Genomic DNA, 23,476 nt, shown 5'->3' on the forward strand with positions numbered 1-23,476 from the left:
GAGGGAGGAACACTCCCAAACTCATTCTACCAGGCCACCATCTCCCTGATACCAAAACCAGGCAAAGATGCCACAAAAAAAGGAAACTACAGGTCAATATCACTGATGAACATAGATGCAAAAATCCTCAAGAAAATACTAGCAAACAGAATCCAACAGCACATTAAAAGGATCATATACCATGATCAAGTGGGGTTTATCCCAGGAATGCAAGCATTATTCAATATACGCAAATCAGTCAATGGGATAAATCATATTAACAAATTGAAGGAGAAAAACCATATTAACAAACTGAAGGAGAAAAATCATATGATCATATCAATAGATGCAGGAAAAGCTTTTGACAAAATTCAACACCTATTTATGATAAAAACCTTCTAGAAAGTAGGTATAGAGGGAACTTACATCAACATAATAAAGGCCATATATGACAAACACACAGCCAACATCATTCTTAATGGTGAAAAACTGATACCATTTCCTCTAAGATCAGGAACAAGACAAGGTTGCCCACTCTCACCACTATTATTCAACATAGTTTTGGAAGTTTTTGCCACAGCAATCAGAGAAGAAAAAGAAATAAAAGGAATCCAAATCGGAAAAGAGGAAGTAAAATTGTCACTGTTTGCAGACGACATACTATACATAGAGAGTCCTAAAGATGCTACCAGAAAACTACTAGAGCTAATCGATGAATTTGGTAAAGTAGCAGGATACAAAGTTAATGCACAGAAATCACTTGCATTCCTATATAATAACAATGAAAAATCTGAGAGAGAAATTAAGGAAACACTCCCATTTACCTCTGCAACAAAAAGAATAAAACACCTAGGAATAAACCTACCTAAGGAGACAAAAGACCTGTATGCAGAAAACTATAAGACACTGATGAAAGAAATTGAAGATGATATAAACAGATGGAGAGATATACCATGATCTTGGATTGGAAGAGTCAACATTGTGAAAATGACTCTACTACCCAAAGCAATCTACAGATCCAATGCAATCCCTATCAAACTACCAATGGCATTTTTCACAGAACTAGAACAAAAAAATTCACAATTTGTATGGAAACACAAAAGACCCCGAATAGCAAAAGCAATCTTGAGAAAGAAAAACGGAGCTGGGGAAATCAGGCTCCCTGACTTCAGACTATATTACAAAGCTACAGCAATCAAGCCAGTATGGTACTGGCACAAAAACAGAAATATAGATCAATGGAACAGGATAGAAAGCCCAGAGATAAACCCACGCAACTATGGTCACCTTATCGTTGATAAAGGAGGCAAGAATACACAATGGAGAAAAGACATTCTCTTCAATAAGTGGTGCTGGGAAAACTGGACAGCTACATGTAAGAGAATGAAATTAGAACACTCCCTAACACCATACACAAAAATAAATGCAAAATGGATTGAAGACCTAAATGTAAGGCCAGACACTATAAAACTCTTACAGGAAAACACAGGCACAACACTGTATGACATAAATCACAGCAAGATCCTTTTTGACCCACCTCCTAGAGAAATGGACATAAAAACAAAAATAAACAAATGGGACCTAATGAAATTAAAAGCTTTTGCACAGCAAAGGAAACCATAAACAAGACAAAAAGACAACCCTCAGAATGGGAGAAAATATTTGCAAATGAAGCAACTGACAAAGGATTGATCTCCAAAATATATAAGCAGCTCATGCAGCTCAATAGTAAAAAAACAAACAACCCAATCCAAAAATGGGCAGAAGACCTAAATACACATTTCTCCAAAGAAGATATACAGATTGCCAACAAATACAGGAAAGGATGCTCAACATCATTAATCATTAGAGAAATGCAAATCAAAACTACAATGAGGTATCCCTCACACCATTCAGAATGGCCATCATCAAATAATCTAAAAACAATAAATGCTGGAGAGGGTGAGGAGAAAAGGGAACCCTCTTGCACTGTTGGTAGGAATGTAAATTGATACAGCCACTATAGAGAACAGTATGGAGCTTCCTTAAAAAACTAAAAATAGAACTACCATACGACACAGCAATCCCACTACTGGGCGTATACCCTGAGAAAACCATAATTCAGAAAGAGTCATGTACCACAATGTTCATTGCAGCTCTATTTATAATAACCAGGCCATGGAAGCAACCTAAGTGTCCATAGACAGATGAATGGCTAAAGAAGATGGGGCACATATATTCAATGGAGTATTACTCAGCCATAAAAAGAAACGAAATTGAGTTATTTGTAGTGAGGTGGATGGACCTAGAGTCTGTCATACAGAGTGAAGTAAGTCAGAAAGAGAAAAATAAATACCTTATGCTAACACATATATAAGGAATCTAAAAAAAAAAATCATTCTGAAGAACCTACGGGCAGGACAGGAATAAAGATGCAGAGGTACAGAAGGGACTTGAGGACACAGGGAGGGGGAAGGGTAAGCTGGGACGAAGTGGAGAGTGGCATGGACTTATATATACTACCAAATGTAAAATAGATAGCTCTTGGGAAGCAGCTGCATAGCACAAAGAGATCAGCTCGGTGCTTTGTGTCCACTTAGAGGGGGGGATAGGGAGGGTGGGAGGGAGACACAAGAGGGAGGAGATATGGGGATGTATGTATATGTATAGCTGATTCACTTTGTTATACAGCAGAAACTAACACACCATTGTAAAGCAATTATACTCCAATAAAGATGTTTTAAAAAAAGAAAAGAGGGCTTCCCTGGTGGTGCAGTGGTTGAGAATCTGCCTGCCAATGCAGGGGACACGGGTTCGAGCCCTGGTCTGGGAAGATCCCACATGCCACGGAGCAACTGGGCCCGTGAGCCACAACTACTGAGTCTGCATGTCTGGAGCCTGTGCTCCACAACAAGAGAGGCCACGACAGTGAGAGGCCCGCGCACCGCGATGAAGAGTGGCCCTCGCTCGCAGCAACTAGAGAAAGCCCTCGCACAGAAATGAAGATCCAACACAGCCAAAAATAAAAATTAATTAAAAAAAAAGAAAAAAAGCGCAAAAATGTGATAACTCCATACCATTTTGCATAGCAGTGGTACCATTTTGCAATTCCACCCAGTCATCCTAACAGGTGTGGTTTTCATTTGCACTTCCCTAATGACTAGTGACACTGAGTAAGATGTGGTACTAAATAGACCATGAAAAGGGTATTTTTTGTTGTGTTTTGTTTACAGTTTGACAGCTGAACCAAGAAGGAAGAACATCACCTGTTCAACTTCAGTTGAGAACATGAGCTTCAGCCAACTCAAATATTTCACCACTCTGCATTTCCACAAATGACGACAAATGCAGAGTAAGTATTAATTTGGGGGTTACAAATAATCTTTGGCAAGTAGGCAACTTTGCAAATATGATATCTGTGAATAATGAGGATTTATTTTATCTCCTATCCATGAGTTTTTGAGTCCTTTAACATCTTACAAAGTCCTTGTTTTATTCTCAGCTATATAGGTCAGTATTTTTTTTTTTTTTTTAGTTTTTATTTTTATTTTTAGGCCAGTATTTTATTTGTTGTAAATTTATTTCTCTCAAAGGTTTCATAGTAATTTTAGTTATTCCTCTCTATTTTTTAAGGCTGAACAAAACATGTTTTATTTCTCATTATTTCATATTCCATTTCCATTTTGAGGAACGAGAAAAATGTATATTACCCTATTTGTTAATGCATGACACGTTATCTTACTCCAGCTTTTCACATGTCATTTGCTGTTTCTGTATTAATAGCTCATTTCATGCTGCAAATTGGACATTGGTTGAAATTTTTAGTGTTCTATAAGTGGCAGCTTCTGGGTGCTTGAGGTTAAAATGAGATTTGCATGATATGGCATTTACAGATTAAAAACAAAGCTGGAATTGAAACCTTATTTGGGAGGAGCTTCTGCAATACTACTTCTTTCTTCTAAATCTAGATTGAAAACAGAATCAATAGATACCTGAAACTAGAAATATAAGGCCAAGTAAAAACTCTGAGGTATTTCAATCCTCTCCATAATAAGTATATTTTTCCTTAACTTTATATTTGAGGACCAGGAAGTGTCACAAAACTATTAGAACCTTTAAATCCAGTCCCCAAAATCACCTTAACACCTGTTATAGCTCTTTTCCAATTGCCTGTGCTAATTAGGGATATAGGGGGAAAAGGAAGAAAATAATATATTAATTTTCAGTAAAAAGTAACCTATAATTTCAAACTACCATTCCTTTTTACCAAACCAATTATTTGTAAGAGATTAAAAGTTACTTTGTGTACAATCTGGATTATACTTTGAAATATTAGCCTTAATAGATGCAAAGAAAGAATTCTTTGGCTGAAATGGTGTTAACAATTTCTTGAATTTTCTGGATAGCTCTTGACTGTTTCTTAATAGCTTTCTTTTATCATTTCTCCTTCCCACTGACAAATGCTATTTTTTTGCCTGGTGTCATTTCACTTGCCACTTAGTAAAACTAAGATTTTATCACCAAGAAACAGCAGCAGATCAAAGTTCAAATATATGTTGCTTTATCTTTGTTCCTTGTGTCTGAACCTTGGCCTAATAAATCCACAGCAGTAATTATAACCACAGGGAAGATCAAGATGAGGATAAGGGTTGAGTTAGTGTTATAAAAGAATCAAAAATAACATTGATAGTGACTTCCATTTTAAAGTAATCAGTCTGTTGGTGGTTTTTATCTAAGTTGCAGTTCACCAGTTATTAAACTTGGATGTTCTGTTTTCACGTTTTACTATTTGGGGAAACAAATTTCTCTCTTTGCTGTTGAAAATCCAATCTTGGGAATTATTATGGAAATTATTATTTTAGATGTCAAATGGTTGTTTATTTAAGGAAGTCAAATAAATTTGAAATAAGAATGTATGCTAGTCTATATTATCTCTATATAAAAGTCCTCCAAGTTGAAGGTATAATATCACAAAGACAGAAACATCCGTCTCTCAGAGTAACTGGTTTCAGCACGGAGTAAAACCATGGCTCAGTAGATGCATTTCTTAGGTGTTAACCCTTCTGATTTTTCCTTTCAGTGTATACAATGTGAAAATCACAAATTGCCCTAGAATCTAATGAGTCTAATGAATTAAACCTTTAATTTAGTCATCCGTGATCAAAAAATTATTAGACAAACACTGCTCCAGAGTGTCTGAACTGGAGACCCAGCTTCCTTTACATTGTTGACTGTCATAGCTGGTCTCAATCTCACAGTCCAAGATGGCAACATCCAAAGAGTAGGATGGAGGAAGGACCAAAGAAGAGAAGGAGAAAGACATGAATCTGCTGTCTCCAGGAAAGGATCCCAGATGATTATAAGCTATTACCCAGAATGTGGCCATACCAAACTGTAGAGGGGGCCGAAAAATAATTGTTATCAACTATCTTTATCTATAGATTACATGATTTTTCTCCCTTCTTATATTAATGTAGAAAACCATACTGATAGATTATCTAATGTTAAAGTTAAATCATTCTTAATTTTCTGAGATAATTCTATTTGATCATCATGTATTCTTCTAATATATTGCTAAATTATGTTCACTAATATTTGATCTAGGATTTGAGGATGATAATGAGTTAATCTATGTAAAGCATTTAGAAAACTATCTGGCATATAAAAACAGTAACTGTTAGCTTATTAAATTTGTAAGTCAACTTGTCATTTTTTCAAGATAATAATAGCCCTTTAAATGTATACGTTTTTTTAACTTGAAGTTTACATAAGTTTGTATCAGCATGTTCTTTATGAGTAAATTTCTAAATATCAATTTAAATTTTATTTTAAAAAGATGTTGGGGGCTTCCCTGGTGGTGCAGTGGTTAAAAATCCGCCTGCCAATGCAGGGGTTCGAGCCCTGGTCCAGGAAGATGCCACATGCTGTGGAGCAACTAAGCCCATGCGCCACAACTACTGAGCCTGCGCTCTAGAGCTCGCAAGCCACTACTAAGCCCGCATGCCACAACTGCTGAGCCCACGTGCCACAACTACTGAAGCCCGTGCACCTAGAGCTCGTGCTCCACAACAAGAGTAGCCACTGCAATGAGGCGCCCACGCACTGCAATGAAGAGTAGCTCCCGCTCGCCACAACTAAAGAAAGCCCACACACAGCAACGAAGACCCAACACAGCCAAGAATAAAAATAATAAATAAGTTTTTAAAAAAATGTTGGTTTATTCATGGTTTTCTCTTTCTTCATGACAAGTTTTTGTAATGCATGTTTTTCTAGAAAGTTGTTTATTTCATCTGTCTTCAAATTTGTGAGAAAAAAAGCTATCCATGGTATTTTCTCATTGTTTCTGAAATCTCCAGAGTGTCTGTGAGTCATTTTCATTCCTAAAACTCTTTACCTGTAATTTCTCATTTTCTTTATAATTTTTGATGGCATTTTCTGTTTTACTAGCGTAAATGATTTTATTGCTTGCAACCATACAGTATTGAATGTTATTTTCCCACTGGTTTTTCCCTTCATAACATCCTGACCTGATTGCATACCATTTAAGTTAGTATACATATTTTTATTTATCTCAGTGATTTATTTTTAAAATATTTAATCTCAAAATTAGTTATCACTATATTTATTGTTATTGTTGGGGTAATTCTTACTGCCTTTTGTTGTAGTCAATAGTTATACAGAATTACTCATATACTGAACTGGTAAATACCAGTTCTCCTTACACATGATTGCTTCTTGAACCCCACTTCTTACTTCTGGGTTCAAGGTCCTGCTTATTGAAGTGCAGTCTTTATCACAACTTCTGGCAATTATCTGTAATTAAAAGGTTTTGAGTTTTAGGTGCCAACTTCCAAAGATATTGTTCCTGTTGGGACACCCTAGAGTTAAAAGTCTGTTTTTGATATATTTGTCATTTTTAAAATAAGTGTCTTTTCTCTGATTGCTTTTAAGTTTTCTCATGTGCCTAGTGTTCTATTGCAATGTATCTAGGTAGGATCTGTTTTATTTATCCTATTTAAGAATCAGTAAGTGTCTTCAGTTTAGATTCTTGTTCATTCAAGAAAATTTCTACCAATTATCTCTTACTAAATCTGTCTCTCTCTCTTAGTCTCTATTTTCTCCTTGTAGACTTCTAATTGATTGTATTTGGTGATCTATGTACAACATTTATACTTTTAAATCTTTCATATTTTTTCATTTCTTTGTCTTTCTGGAGTCTATTCTGAGTCCCTTAGCTATATCTTCTAATTTACCAATTCTCTCTACAGCATTGTCTAATATTCTCTAAAACCATCAGATTGTTAATTTCAGATTTTGTCAGGTTAATTATAATGAACATATTTTTCATTTCTAGATGTTCTGGTTGATACTTATAACAATATTGTCTATTCTTTCATCGTATTTTGCTCTTCACTATAGTTCCAATTTATTTTTTACTGCTTGAAGAATTTCAAACATGTTGTATTCTTAGATTTTATTTATAATCTTGAGAGCATCAATTCTCCCATTATTTTATCTGTTGACTTTACCTTCTGATGGTTCCCTTCCTTGTAAGGTTTATAATTTTTTAATTGTGAGATAACCTTTAATGCAAGATTTTTATTGTGAGAGTCCAGTGTGCTCTAATTCATGCATATGTCCATATATGGACTGTTTTCCCCTTATTTTTCTGGAGATTTTGTTATTTTTCCACCTCTGGACTAATGTTTATGTTTACAGTTTAGCTTGGATTTTGCACAGCAAGTATATTGTGTAAAGTCAGACCTCACTTCCATATCTTGATGTTTGACTTCTCTGATGGAAATTCTGTAACTTTTTTTTTTACTGAGCATCTGAGATATCACTACTTAGCCATGGTCATTAGTTTTTCTACTCTAGCTCACTGACTAGAAAACAATTCCAAGAATTCAACTTCATACAAATAAAACTGGTTGCAGCTCTCCACTCAGTGCAGAACCAGGGCCATAAACCCTGTCCCCATATTCTGGTTAAAATTAGAACCTCCTTCCCCAAAGGTCAACATCCAGGTCTAATGCCTCATGGATTGTTTTAACATCAACTATAATTTGCAACTATTCCTTTCATTTTTGTCTTTTGCATCTGGAAATGCCTCCCCTACCTTGTTTCTTGAACTTGATAATATTTAAAAAGTGTATTGTACTGTACTGTATTGTATCCAGTATTTCTATGTATTTGTACCAGGAAAATACTTATATATCAACTCAAACTATTCTGTTTCCTTAACACAAACTTCCTCTTTTATAAAAGATTTTCAGATTCCCCATTCCCTAAAACACACATGTAAATCAGAGAAGCGAGATTCAAGTGACAGACACCATGATGTATTTAGTATCACCCCACACATGACAACTGCTCTAATTTGTGGCGGGTCAAGATTTTCTGCCTAACTTGCTCTGCCTTTTGGAACAGTTCTCAAGGAAACATCTCAGTCCCTCAGGCAAGTAGGATTTTAACACACATTCCCTATTAGTTTTCAGACATGTCTGAGTATCACTTATAGGCTAGCATTAGCTCAATCTGGGACCCTCTTCCATATGTAGAGATCACCTCACAAATAAAATATGTATGAACAAAGTTAGTGATATGGGTCCTGAATAAAATAGTGTACATCATAGTAAAGAAAAAAAAAGAAATAAGACAATGTGGACCGTGAAGAAACAGAAAGAAAAGGAACACTGCAAAAATTATCTTAGTCACTCTGATTAAACGATACCACAACAATTTCCTTAGTGATAAGGAACTAGACACATTAAAATTCAATACAGGTCTTTTATTTTTCAATCTGGTCTTCTTTCCAGCTTCCCTGTGAATGACTTTATCATCTTTTCAGCTGTGCAACCAAAATCCAACACTGGATTTAATTAATCCTTGGTTATTGGTCATTATTAACCTATGCATGGCCTTACATTTAGTCAATTTAAAAAATATAATGACCAATTTTAATTTACAACTCAAACTAAGAACTAGTAAATTAACAATAACTTAAATCTACCTACAAGCTCCTCTTCTATCCCATTCTTTCTCCTCCTTTAAACCCCTCCTGGAGATAACAACTAATCTAAATTAATGCTAATCCCTCTATAGATGCCAAACAATACGTTGCTTAGTGTTTCCTGTTTTTGAACATTATATCCAGCACATAGTCTTCTGGGACTTGATTTTTTCTTTCAAAACTATACAACAAATATTATCTATGCTGTTATTCATAGTTGAAGTATTCTATAGTGGGAGCATTGCATAATTTATCACTCTTTGATAAAAAATTAGATTTTTTCCCCCAATTTTTTGCTCTTAAGAATAGGAACATTATTTTTTATTTTTCTTGGAGCATGTGAGTAAAATTTTCTCTTGAATTTATAGCTAGGATTGGAATTGCTGCATTATAGGGTAAGGGATTAAAATAGAATGGTCAATGTTTTTAAGTAGTTTTACTAACAGCATATAAGCTACCAGCAATGTATAAAGGATCCAGCTAATCCATATCTCTAACACTGGTAATTATCAGCCTTCTCAATTACTGCCAGTACAAGTTTCTCCTTCTGTCAAATATTTATTCATATATTTTACCCATTTTTAGTATATGTGCTGCTGAAGCGAGAACAATTTTACCCATTTTTATGCTGTGCTGTTTTGTGTTCCTAATGATTAGTAGCAGTTAATTAAATAATCTGGTTACTAGTACTTTGTCAGATATTTGTAATAAAAATATCTCTTCATAGGTGTAGCCTCCCTTTTCATGCTCTTCAAGGTGTTTTTAGTAAAAAGAAGTTCTTAATTTTTTTTTTTTAATTTATTTATTTATTTATTTATGGCTGTGCTGGGTCTTCGTTTCTGTGCGAGGGCTTCCCCTAGTTGCGGCAAGCGGGGGCCACTCTTCATCGCGGTGCGCGGGCCTCTCACTATTTTGGCCTCTCTTGTTGTGGAGCACAGGCCAGACGCGCAGGCTCAGTAATTGTGGCTCACGGGCCCAGCTGCTCTGCGGCATGTGGGATCCTCCCAGACCAGGGCTTGAACCTGCGTCCTCTGCATTAGCAGGGAGACTCTCAACCACTGCGCCACCAGGGAAGCCCGAAGTTCTTAATTTTAATGTAACAAATATACCTATAATTTCTCTACCGGTTGACTTGTTTGTCTTAAGAAAGCCTTTCTAATGCTAAAGACAGCAGGGCATTTCCTTGTATTTTCTCCTAAAAGTTTTAAATCTTTACTCTTCATAGTTATGTCTTCAATCCATTAGGGGTTGAATTTTTATTATTGTTTTCATATAGTTAACCCATTTTCCCAATCTCATTTATGAAATAGTATCTCCACTATAAATCTGTTTTGTCACCTCTGCCAAATATCAAGTGCCAAGTATGCATGGTCTATTTCTAGTCATTCTATCCTTTTTCATTATTCAATGTGTCTACCTCTGCACTAACACCACAGGGTCATAATTACTATAGCTCCAAAGAATCCTGATATAGGGTAACGCAAGTAATTTTTTTTTTGGAGTGTTTTGACTTTTCTTGACCCTTTGTTCTTCCCTATAAACAAGAAAATTACTTTGTCCAGCTCCATGAATAATTCTGTTGCGATATTTATTGGCTCTGCATGGACTCTATAAACAGATTGGGAAAAACTGAATTATTAATGATATAAAGTCTTCTCATTCCTGAATTTGGCAGAACTCCCCATTTTCTGAGGCTTATTTAATGCTTTTTATAAAGTTTTATAACTACATATCTTGCTCATCTTTTGTTAGATTCATTTATGTGTTTTCTAGTTTTTGTTGCTACTATAAAAGGTGCTCAAAAAACGATTTGCTGGTGAATGAGGACATAATTGATTTGTTTATATTGACCTTGCATTGAGTCAGCTTGCTAGCCTTTCCTTTAGACCTAATAATTTGTAATAAGTTGTTAGTAGATTTAAAAAAATTTTTTATGTAGACAATTATATCAAACAAAATCAACAATAGTTGTATTTCCTCCTTTCTAAACTTTATGCTTTTAATATTTTTTCCTTGACCTACTGCATAGCCAAAACCCCCAGGAAATTGGTGAAGGTAAATAATGGCAAGTGAACATCTGGCTTTTGGCAGATTTTTTTTTTTTTTTGGCAGATTTTAAAAGAAATGCTTTTAATGTTTCTTCACTTAGAAAGTTGATTGTTGTGTCCATATAGTAAGTGCTATTCAACTATTGGCAATATTTATTGCCATTTTATTGTTAGCCACTTTTACTGCATTGACTTGATTTTATACAATTGTATTCTATTCCTTCAAATCTTTTGTATATTTTCACCAGTATTTATAGTGAATATAGTATTTATATACTAGAATTTACAGTATAATATAGTAAATACTATGTATTATAATATTTTTGTCTGCCTATCATCCCTCCTTCCTTCTTCTCAAATATAAACACTTTTCATCACGAAGAACAAAATTTAAATGTTTTGTGTGGGGATAAACTATCACCTGCTCCAAACACAGGCATGAATAACCCATCCTTCCAAGCCATAGTAATTGCCAGTCCAATAAGAAGCCATCTGAGCTGGGACAACAGAGAAAGGAACATTTATCTGCTTCTGAGATCATTGGTGCTAAGAACCATGTAAACCTGCAGTACAGAGTCATCTCGGCTAAGACATAGAGAAAGGCTGTCTGATAAACTACCCAAGGTGAGCAAAGCTGGGAAATGGAGAACAGCAGTCCATTGGTCCCAGAAGGTCTGAAAAATAACCTCCACTTTTCAGTTATGTGCCAAAAATTCCTACCCACATCTACCGCTTTTATCTCCACCATGTTGATTTTCCATTTGTTCTGCTTACAATCAAAAGAATCCTATATATCACACAGATGGTATTAATCTCTTTATATCCTAGTCCATAAACTAGGAAAACAGAAGCCATATCTATTTCTACCCACAGTACCCACCACAATGGCTGGCACATAGAGATAGTTCATTTTTGAGTGCATCAATGACTAGACTAATGAGTATGTAAAAATTGTATTTCGTTTTCTATATAGAATATAAGCTGATATATTTTGTCATATCAACCTAAATTTATTTTGACTACTTAATATTTTACGTACAACCCAATAATGATAAATTTTTATGAATCTTTTTCCATCATTTTAAAATTGTCACTCTTGTACATTTTCTCCTTTTATTAAAAGGATATAAACTCTTATTACTGGTCTTATTCTCCTCTCCTTTAAGCATTCATTCAACAAGCAGGTACCCAATGCCCATATAACACCATGTTAGATACTCCAGGAGGTTCAAACTGAATAAGGTATGGTCACCACCTCCAAAAATCTTCCCCATGAATTCAAAATGTCTTCAGTGTACTTCATAGAAACCAAGTATAAGTGGGGACGAGTACTGTGGTCATTCAATAGCTTTCTAGTAATCAAAAAAACAAAAAGCTCTAAGTATATGATCCTGCCTAAGACAAGTGCAAAAGTAAAGAGGAAAAACAATAGCAAGAAAAAAAGTAGCATGATGAAGAGGTAAAAATAAAGAGAAATGAAGACAGCCAGAAGCGTGTAATTAGAACTGAAACATGTTGAATTACCAGCAGCATCTTTAAAATCACATTTACAAACCACCAATCATTTCTAAAATCTTTATCTTTGAGCATCATTTTTCAGACAAATTGCCTACGTATGGCTATAACTTCAGGAGTTTGCATTTATGCCAGGAGACTCGAGAAAGCAAAGCTCTTACACAGCATTCAAGCTGTTGTTCTTGCCATTATTAATCTGGCCATTTATACTGGTGAACCGAAATGCAGCCCGCAAAAAACTGAACTTCAATTTCCTCATCTGTAAATGTAAAATGTAGAATTTCCAACATCCTAATTCACGCTGATGTTGGGGAAATTAAAGAAGATGATGCGGGGCTTCCCTGGTGGCGCAGTGGTTGAGAGTCTGCCTGCTAATGCAGGGGACACGGGTTCGAGCCCTGGTCTGGGAAGATCCCACATGCCGCGGAGCGGCTGGGCCCGTGAGCCACAATTGCTGAGCCTGCGCGTCTGGAGCCTGTGCCCCGCAACGGGAGGGGCCGCGATAGTGAAAGGCCCGCGCACCGCGATGAAGAGCGGTCCCCGCACCGCGATGAAGAGTGGCCCCCACTTGCCGCAACTAGAGAAAGCCCTTGCACGAACCGAAGACCCAGCACAGCCAAAAATAAATAAATAAATAAATAAATAAAATAAATTAAAAAAAAAAAAAAAAAGAAGATGATGCATTTGAAAGTACAACATACACACAGTGGACTTGATACAATTAAACAGTGAAAACTGAGAGGCCACTACAGCAAGAGAAATATTTTCTATTAACACAAAAGAAGTGTCATAAGTTCTTTGTGCCAGACAAGACTTTTTCCAGGTTACTGTCAAGTCCAGAAGTTGCTCTTTTCTTGTCCAAATCCTATAAACTCCTCCCACTGGCACAGCACAGATCAGCAAGTTCACAAAGATCAGACTAAACTCCACAGTGGATAGAAACCCATTCCTAGGATAACAGGCTACAGGTATTTCTCAGGAACTTTAATGAAGAATCTTCTTATGAACCATCTTTCCTAAGACAGTCACAAGTCAACAGAACGGAGGAGACACCGTTAGCTGATTCTTAGCAACCTGCAGAGACCCTGAGCTCAGATCAGTGCTGTTTCCTAGTGGCGCCACCCCACTATCCTGCTAGGTGCCCAGACTCGATAAGCTAAAGCTGAGCTTTCCTGTACACGTATTAAGAGTTGACCAAAAAAAGGGACAATATGGTATGAAGAGGAAGATCAGAGGATGATGGCCCAGGATCAGACTACAGAAGTGGGAATAATACTGCATACTCACTAGTTATGAATGTGTTAAATATGTGTTATATATGTGATTACATGTATATGCATATGTATATAATATACATACACAAAATATATATACATAATTGTGTATACATGCATTCATACATATGTATATATATTCACGTTTTAGCCAGTTGATAATAAGTTAATTGATAAGTAAAAATAAATAGTGCTTATTGCATTGAGTGGACTCTTTCTAAGGATGTTTTTAAAATTCTTACATTAAGAACACCCATATTTTTTTTTCTTAATTTGTCCTAAATGTAGTGCTGCAATTTAAAATGGTGTGTAGGCACCAACACTTCAGTTGTCAGATCCGTAATGGTGAGAATATTCAGGAGGGTCTCGACAGCTTGGAGGGAGAAGGCAGGGGAAGAAAGCTACTTAGGAGGAACAGGGAATTATTTGAATATCTGAACAACTACTTGACTGGGTCAGTCTGTACTCTAAAAGCACCTCCAATGAACAAGTGCAGTTAAGATTATGGCACGCAGAGTAAACCAACCAAATAAGCAGCATCCCTTACAGCACGATGACTGAATAAGGTCTGCCCCTGCTTGAGTGAAACCTACTATATAGGAGAGGCTGTTATATGACCCAGCAGAAAAATAAAATATTCGCTGTAAATACATGCACATTCAATACAACCATGCATGTGTTGCCCAGGTGTTCTGGGCAAGAAGAAAAAAGAATAAAGATACTGTTAACCCACCAAGGATCAGAGCTTAATCCTGTGTTTAAATCTTTTTCCAACAATGATGCTGCTCATGTGTTTGTTTCCAGACTCCTGCAATTTCCCCATGGTAACCAGCCACAGTCTTTTCATCAAGTGGCCAAGAGAAGGTTTCAGCATGTCTTGTGTTCCAACAGAAGTAGACCTTGAGCAAGTATTCAAGTACCAGTAGTTTGAGAGGTGCAGGAAATTCCTATCAAGGAGTGAGGATATAACAGCAAAGGGAAGGCAGCCAAAAAAGGCTCCAACACCAGGCCAGATACCAATGTGGATAATAAATGATGCAGAACACACCCTCAGAGTTATTCTCCAGAGGCCACGAGTCAGACACCAACAGCCAGTGGTTGAGAGCTTTAAGGGTTGAGAGAGCATTGGTTAATTTCTTGGCACTTCTCAGACTGCAGACTGAACTGCCTTTGGATGCTTCAGAGAAATTTCTCAGACAAGGTGCAGAAAATGGTTATTGAACCTGACCTTTAGGCAAGAAGTGGTGCTTTAGCTTAGGCTGCCACAACAAAATATATAGATGGGGTGGCTGAAACAATAGAAATTTATCATCTCACAGTTCTGGAGGCCAGAAGTCCAAGATGAAGGTGCAAGCATGGTTGGTTTCTCGTTCCTGGCGTGTAGATGGCCAGCTTCCCATGTGTCCTTACATGTCTGGGAGACAGCAAGCTCTACGGTATCTCTTCTTATAAGGGCCTTAATCCCATCATGAAGACCCACCCTCATGACCTCATCTAAACCAAATTATCTCCCAAAGCCTTATCTCCAAATACATTGGGGGCTATGGGTTCAACATATGGATTTGAGGGGTACACAATTCAACCTATAATATTGGTAAGGTCCTTAAGACAGGACACAGGCTACCAGCATATTTCCAGACCTAACTTGGCCATATGGAAACAGGCTACAATCTTGATCCATTAGCCTCTTGTCTAACCATATGCAGTCATAAGATACCAACCTTTGCATTAAGGGCAGACTTGAAAATTAGCCCTCTCTAAAGTGATTAAAATCATACTTCCTCAAAAACATTTTACTTACAATTATTCAGAAATAGGATGAACTGAATTACAATGTCCCCAATTCCCTATGCAAATGTAAACTTCACAAGAATTAAGTGGAATATTTTTTTAAATTTAATTAGCAATGAACCTTGTCTTATCCAAAAGAGTATTCCTTTTTATGATAAAACAAAAAGTAAAAATATCAGTGAATATGGTTTAAATTGGAAAATCATTCACTGTGTAAGAGAAGCATCAAATGGATTTGTAGATGGAAAATAAATGAGCTGGAAATGAAGGAGTCATGCATTAGGGATGTTATTCTTTATGGAATACATTTCTGCATCTGATGGAATCTGAATTGACCACCTCTCCAATACCTCATGAGATGGAAATGCCAGCAAAGAAGAAAAATGCTAGAACTAAAATTCTTATTGTCCAGGGTATTCACTGAACTCTTATCATATGAAACCTTAGAGTTTCAGTTATCTTTCTATGCACACATGTATTATCTTCCTGCTACTAAATTATAAACTGAGGTCCTGGAGGATTAAGGTCATATCTCAACAAACCATATCTTTCCTTTTTTCAAACCGTTTAACTATTTCAACCTTAAACTAATTAAGAATACACAATGATGACCCTTAGTACAACCAAACTAACACTTGTACATTTTTTGTCTTCCTTTGAATATTCTCATCCATATTCACACAGATTTATAGTTATCATGATGGCTTACATAGAATTTCATGTTGCCAAGTAGCTAGACTGTCTTCAAATAATCCATCAAGTTGATTTAACAATTTCTATAACTGTTTCCCTTTATCCCTAGTGGGACAGTAAGGATCTTAAAAGTCTACCAATTGAACCCACTGGATGAAAATAAATAGCTTGCATTACCAGGAGGAAGAATATAGGATAATTTAATAAACTGAGGACAATGAAATTTAGTTTTAAAATCTAAAGATCGAATCCATACAATGTTTTTTTTTTTTTTTTTTACTTGATTTTATTTATTTATTTATTTTATTTTTGGCTGTGTTGGGTCTTCGGTTCGTGCGAGGGCTTTCTCCAGTTGCGGCAAGTGGGGGCCACTCTTCATCGCGGTGCGGGGACCGCTCTTCATCGCGGTGCGCGGGCCTTTCTCTATCGCGGCCCCTCCCGTCGCGGGGCACAGGCTCCAGACGCGCAGGCTCAGCAATTGTGGCTCACGGGCCCAGCTGCTCCGTGGCATGTGGGATCCTCCCAGACCAGGACTCGAACCCGTGTCCCCTGCATTAGCAGGCAGATTCTCAACCACTGCGCCACCAGGGAAGCCCCATACAATGTTTTTTTGATGGTAATATAGTATCGTGTGGGCTTGGGGCATACTGCTCAGAAGGTGGCTGTCCTCTGACCCAAGTCCTGGCACTCCACACAGTCATCCTTGGGCCTGAACCCTGGGGGTTCCACCCCCTCAGCTGGCTTCCCAGAGTTTCAGTACTAGTGGCTGAGACTCTGCAGTCAAATACAATTAAATCTCATCCCTTCTGGGAAAGTTCTCTCTTTTCTTCCTCCCCATTTAAGAAAAATTAGCCAACAAAATAAACTTTTTAATAATGTCTTATACCTCTGCTATTCTGGACTCTGCTAATTGGAATTACAGATCACACAGGATAGAATACTTTGTTATGTCAGTAGGAAAACTATGTTTTGATGGGTAAGCAGGACCTCTTTCATGATACCTTTCTAAATATGACTTACATGTGACTGCCTGGCCCACCTAATTATGTATAAAAAGACTTACTTTTATGTAAAGTCTATTTAGTATCTCATTAATAATTCTAAATTAACAGCATAAAAGAAAAATAGAAGCTCCTTCACTCTTCTTCGCAGTTATTGCATTTACAGGCATATTAAGGAGGCAGAATAAGAAGCTACCTAGACTAGGAGGACTTCAAGCAAGCCCAGGGGTCACTGCACAGCCAAGAAAAAATGGAACAAGTAACCTTACAGATTGCTGAGTGGTATAAATTTATATAGCCCTTTTGAAAAACAATTTGATACTACCAACAGACATTTATAAAATGTTTTCTTATCCTTTGATCCACTGAATTCACCTCTAAGAAAAATCCTAAGTAAATAATCTCATACATAAAACGTTTCATGCCCAAAACCTTCTTCTTGGAAATATTTATAGCGAGAAAATTATAAACAGCTTAAATATCCATTTATAGAGACCTGAGTATGAATCTTGGTTCTGCCACTTTCTGGCTGTGTAACTGTAGACTGCAGGCAAATTACTTAACTTCTCCTGTGTCTGTTTCCCTGTCTGTAAAATGGGGATAACAATATTACCTACCTCATAGCCTCATGAGATTGTTGTGGGAATTATATGAGCTAATTAGTGTAAAATGCAAAGAGAATGTAAAGATGGCAGATAAGCACATGAAATGATGTTTTAACCTCATTAGTCATTAAGTATACGCAAATCATGATGAGCTACTACTCCACACCTATTAGAATAACTAAAATTACCTTTAACACTAAATTCTGGCAATGATGCAGAACAACTAGAACTCTGATGCTTTGCTGCTGGGAATGCAAAATGATACAGCCACTCTGGGAAAGTTTGGCAGTTTCTTACAATATATAAACTGCTGGGTCATATGATAATTGAAATCTCACTCCTGAAGAAAGGAAAAATTATTTTGCAAAAAAAACAGATGTGAATGTTTACAAAAACATTTTTATAATCCCTCTCCAAACTGGAAACATAAATGTCCTTCAACTGATGAATGGAAAAAATAACTGTGGTACAGCCATACAATGGAATACTACCCAACAATAAAAAGATGTACACTATCAATACACACAACAAATTGCATGATTATCAAAGGCATTAGGATGAGTGAAAGAAACCAGTCTCAAAAGGTTATGTACCATATAATTTTATACATATGTTGCTCTACAAAAGACAAAACTAAGTTCAGTGGTTGCCAGGAGTAAAGGGCAGAAGGAAAATTTGACCACTAAGGGGTAGCAAAAGGTTGTTTTGGCGGGTGGGGAATAATGAAACTGCTGCATATCCTGATTGTGGTGGTAGTTACATGAATCTATACATGTGTCAAAACTCCTAGAACTGTATACCAAAAAGTCACTTTTACTATGTAATTTTTTAAAGATTTTTTTGCTGTGGACCATTTTTAAACTTCATTGAATTTGTTACAGTATTGTTTCTGTTTTATGTTTTGGGTTTTTGGCCGCGAGGCAAGTGGGACCTTAGCTCCCCAACCAAGGATCGAACCCACACCCCCTGCATTGGAAGGCAAAGTCTTAACCACTGGACCAGCAGGGAAGTCCCCACTATGTAATTATTTAAGTCAAAAATAAAAATAGTAAATATAAAGTACTTAGAAATGTACCTGGCACATAGGTGCTTTACATATGTTAGATACTTTAGACCATATATCAAACGGGATATTAAGCATTAATTTTAAATGATGTTTAAATGACTAGATGATATATGCAAAAGCTTATGAAATCATGTTGCTTAGAAATATTCGTCTATGTAGTATAATAGTAACTGTAGTATAAAATATTTAAATTTTTTGTTTCTTTCTAAGACTTGCTCAGACTAGTTCAACTTCACAGCAAGATTCAAGGGAAGGTACAGAGATTTCTCACACTCTCCCTGCCCCCACACATCTGCAGCCTCCCCCCAACTAACACCATTTCCCACCAGAGGGTGCATTTGTTACAATCGATGAGACTACATTTACACATCGTAATCCCCTAGAATCCATAGTTTACATTACAGTTCACACTTGGTATTCTACATTCTATGAGTTTGGACATTTGTATGATGACATGTATCCATCTTTATAACATCATATGGAGTGTTTTCTCAGCCCCGCAAAATCTTGTGCTCTGCTTATTCATGCCCTTCACCCCCAACACCTAGCAATCACTGATCTTTTTACTGTCTCCACAGTTTTGCCTTTTCCAAAACTTCTTATAGTTGAAAATCATACATTGTGAATATACTTAATGCCACTAAACTGTATGCTGAAAAATGTTGGATAGTCATTTTTATGTTAGTTGTATCTTACCATAGTGAAAAAATGTCAAAAATAATATCACAAGGGTTCTGAATAACAAAATTACTGCTTTATTCTTAGGGAACACAGATAATAATTTGGTCAAAATACTAGATTAAAAATGAGATTATTCTAGAAGATGTATTGTTTAAGTGAAGAGGAGGGATTTCTTCACGATAGTTTTTTTTTTTTTTTTAAACAGATCTTTATTGGAGTATAATTGCTTCACATACTGTGTTAGTTTCTGTTGCACAACGAAGCGAATCAGCCAGATGCATACAGATGTCCCCACATCCCCTCCCTCTTGCACCTTCCTCCCATCCTCCCCATCCCACCCCTCCAGGTCATTGCAAAGCACAGAGCTGATCTCCCTGTGCTATGCTGCTGCTTCCCACCAGCCAACTATTTTGCATTCAGTAGTGTACATATGTCGATGCTACTCTCACTTCGACCCAGCTTTGCCCTCCCACCCCCTGTTCTCAAGTCCATTGTCTAGGTCTACCTCTTTATTCCTGCCCTGGAACTGGGTCCATCAGTACCATTTTTTCTTTTTTTAGAGTCCATATATATGCATTAGCATATGGTATTTGTTTTTCTTTCTGAATTACTTCACTCTGTATGACAGACTCTAGATCCATCCACCTCAGTACAGATAACTCAATTTCATTTTTTTTATATCTGAGTAATATTCCATTGTATATATGTGCCACATCTTCTTTATCCATTCATCTGTCGATGGGCATTTAGGTTGTTTCCATGTCCTGGCTATTGTAAATAGTGCTGTAATGAACACTGTGGTACATGTCTCTTTTTGAATTTCTCAGGGTATATGTCCAGTAGTGGGATTGCTGGGTCATATGGTAGTTCTATTTTTAGTTTTTTAAGGAATCTCCATACTGTTTTCCACGGTGGTTGTATCAATTTACATTCCCACCAACAGTGCAGGAGGATTCCCTTTTCACCAAACCCTTTCCAGCATTTACTGTTTCTAGATTTTTTGATAATGGCCATTCTGACAGGCATGAGGTGATACCTCACTGTAGTTTTGATTTGCATTTCTCTAACAATTAGCGATGTTGAGCATCTTTTCATGTGCCTCTTGGCCATCTGTATGCCTTCCTTGGTGAAATGTCTATTTAGGTCTTCTGCCCATTTTTTAACTGGATTTTTTTTTTGATATTGAGCTCCATGAGCTGTTTGTATACTTTGGAGATTAATCCTTTGTCTGTTGTTTCATTTGCAAGTATTTTCTCCCATTCTGAGTGTTGTCTTTTTGTCTTGTTTATGGTTTCCTTTGCTGTGCAAAAGCTTTTAAGTTTAATTACATCCCATTTGTTTATTTTTGTTTTTATTTCTGTTACTCTAGGAAGTGGGTCAAAAAAGATCTTGCTGTGGTTTATGCCAAAGAGTTTTTTTCCTATGTTTTCCTCTATGAGTTTTATAGTGTCTGGTCTTACACTAAAGTCTTTAATCCATTTGGAGTTTTTGTGTATGGTGTTAGGTAGTGTTCTAATTTCATTCTTTTACATGTAGCTGTCCAGTTTTCCCAGCACCACTTATTGGAGAGGCTGTCTTTTCTCCATTGTATGTTCTTCCCTCCTTTGTCATAAATTAGGTGCCCATATGTGCATGGGTTTATCTCTGGGCATTCTATCCTGCACTTTTTGTGCCAGGACTATACTCTCTTGATTACTGTAGCTTTGTGGTATAGTTTGAAAGTCAGAGAGCCTGATCCCTTCAACTCCGTTTTTCTTTCTCAAGATGCTTTGGCTATTCGGGGTCGTTTGTGTTTCCACACAAATTGTAAAAATTTCTGGTCTAATTCTGTGAAGAATGCCATTGGTAGTTTGATAGGGATTGCACTGAATCTGTAGATTGCTTTGGATAGTAGTCATTTTTCACAATACTGATTCTTCCAATCCAAGAACATGGTATATTTCTCTACCTGTTTATGTCATCTTTGATTTCTTATATCAGTGTTTTATAGTTTGCTGAGTACAAGTCTTTCACCTCCTTAGGCAGGTTTATTCCTAGGCATTTTATTCTTTTTGTTGTAATGATAAATGGGAGTGTTTCCTTAATTTCTCTTTCTGATTTTTCATTGTTGGTGTATAGGAATGCCAGAGATTCCTGTGCATTTATTTTGTATCCTGCAACCTTACCAAATTCATTGATTAGTTCCAGTAGTTTTCTGGTGGCATCTTTAGGATTCTCTATGTATAGTATCATGTCATCTGCAAACAGTGACAGTTTTACTTCTCCTTTTCCAATTTGTATTATTTCTTTTTCTTCTCTGATTGCTGTGGCTAGGACTTCCAAAACTAGGTTGAATAACAGTGGTGAGAGTGGACATCCTTGTCTTTTTCCTGATCTTAATGGAAATGCTTTCAGTTTTTCACCACTGAGTACGATGCTTGCTGTGGGTTTGTCCTATGTGGCCTTTATTATGTTGAGGTAGGTTCTCTCTATGCTGATTTTCTGGAGAGTTTTTTTTTTTTTATCATAAATGGGTGTTGAATTTTGTCAAAAGCTTTTTCTGCATCTATTGAGATGATCATATGGGGTTTTTTTTTTGTTTTTTTGTTTTTTAAAGAGCTCCTGACTTTATTTTATTTATTTTAATTTTTTTGGCTGTGTTGGGTCTTCGTTTCTATGCGAGGGCTTTCTCTAGTTGTGGCAAGCAGGGGCCACTCTTCATCGTGGTGCGCGGGCCTTTCACTGTTGCGGCCTCTCGTTGCAGGGCACAGGTTCCAGACATGTAGGCTCAGTAGTTGTGGCTCACGGGCCTAGTTGCTCTGCGGCATGTGGGATCTTCCCAGACCAGGGCTTGAACCCGTGTCCCCTGCATTGGCAGGCAGATTCTCAACCACTGCGCCACCAGGGAAGCCCCATATGGTTTTTATTCCTTAATTTGTTAATGTGGTGTATCACATTGATTGATTTGCGTATATTGAAGAATCCTCGCATCCCTGGGGTAAATCCCACTTGATCATGGTGTATGATCCTTTTAATGTGCTGTTGGATTCTGTTTGTTAGAATTTTGTTCAGAATTTTTGTATCTATGTTCATCAGTGATATTGGTCTGTAATTTTCTTTTTTTGTGATATCTTTTTCTGGTTTTGGTATCAGGGTGATGGTGGCTTTGTAGAATGAATTTGGGAGTATTCCTTCCTCCGCAATTTTTTGGAAGACTTTGAGAAGGATCAGTGTTAGCTCTTCTCTAAATGTTTTTTTTTTTTTTTTTAATTTTTATTTATTTATTTATGGCTGTGTTGGGTCTTCGTTTCTGTGCGAGGGCTTTCCCCAGTTGTGGCAAGTGGGGGCCACTCTTCATCGCGGTGTGCGGGCCTCTCACTATTGGCCTCTCTTGTTGCGGAGCACAGGCTCCAGACGCACAGGCTCAGCAATTGTGGCTCACGGGCCTAGTCACTCCGCGGCACATGGGATCTTCCCAGACCAGGGCTCGAACCCATGTCCCCTGCATTGGCAGGCAGACTCTCAACCACTGCGCCACCAGGGAAGCCCCTCTTCTCTAAATGTTTGATAGAATTCTCCTGTGAAGCCATCTGGTCCTGGACTTTTGTTGGAAGATTTTTAATTACAGTTTCAATTTCATTACGTGCGATAGGTCTGTGTATATTTTCTCATTCTTCCTGGTTCAGTCTTGGAAAATTGTACCTTTCTAAGAATTTGTCCACTTCTTCGTGGTTGTCCATTTTATTGGCATATAGTTGTTTGTAGTAGTCTCTTATAATCCTTTGCATTTCTGTGGAGTCAGTTGTGATTTCTCCTTTTTCATTTCTAATTCTATTGATTTTGTGTCCTCTC

The sequence above is a fragment of the Balaenoptera acutorostrata genome, chromosome 3, assembly GCF_949987535.1.
Source record: "Balaenoptera acutorostrata chromosome 3, mBalAcu1.1, whole genome shotgun sequence".
In the NCBI taxonomy this organism is placed as follows: domain Eukaryota; kingdom Metazoa; phylum Chordata; class Mammalia; order Artiodactyla; family Balaenopteridae; genus Balaenoptera; species Balaenoptera acutorostrata.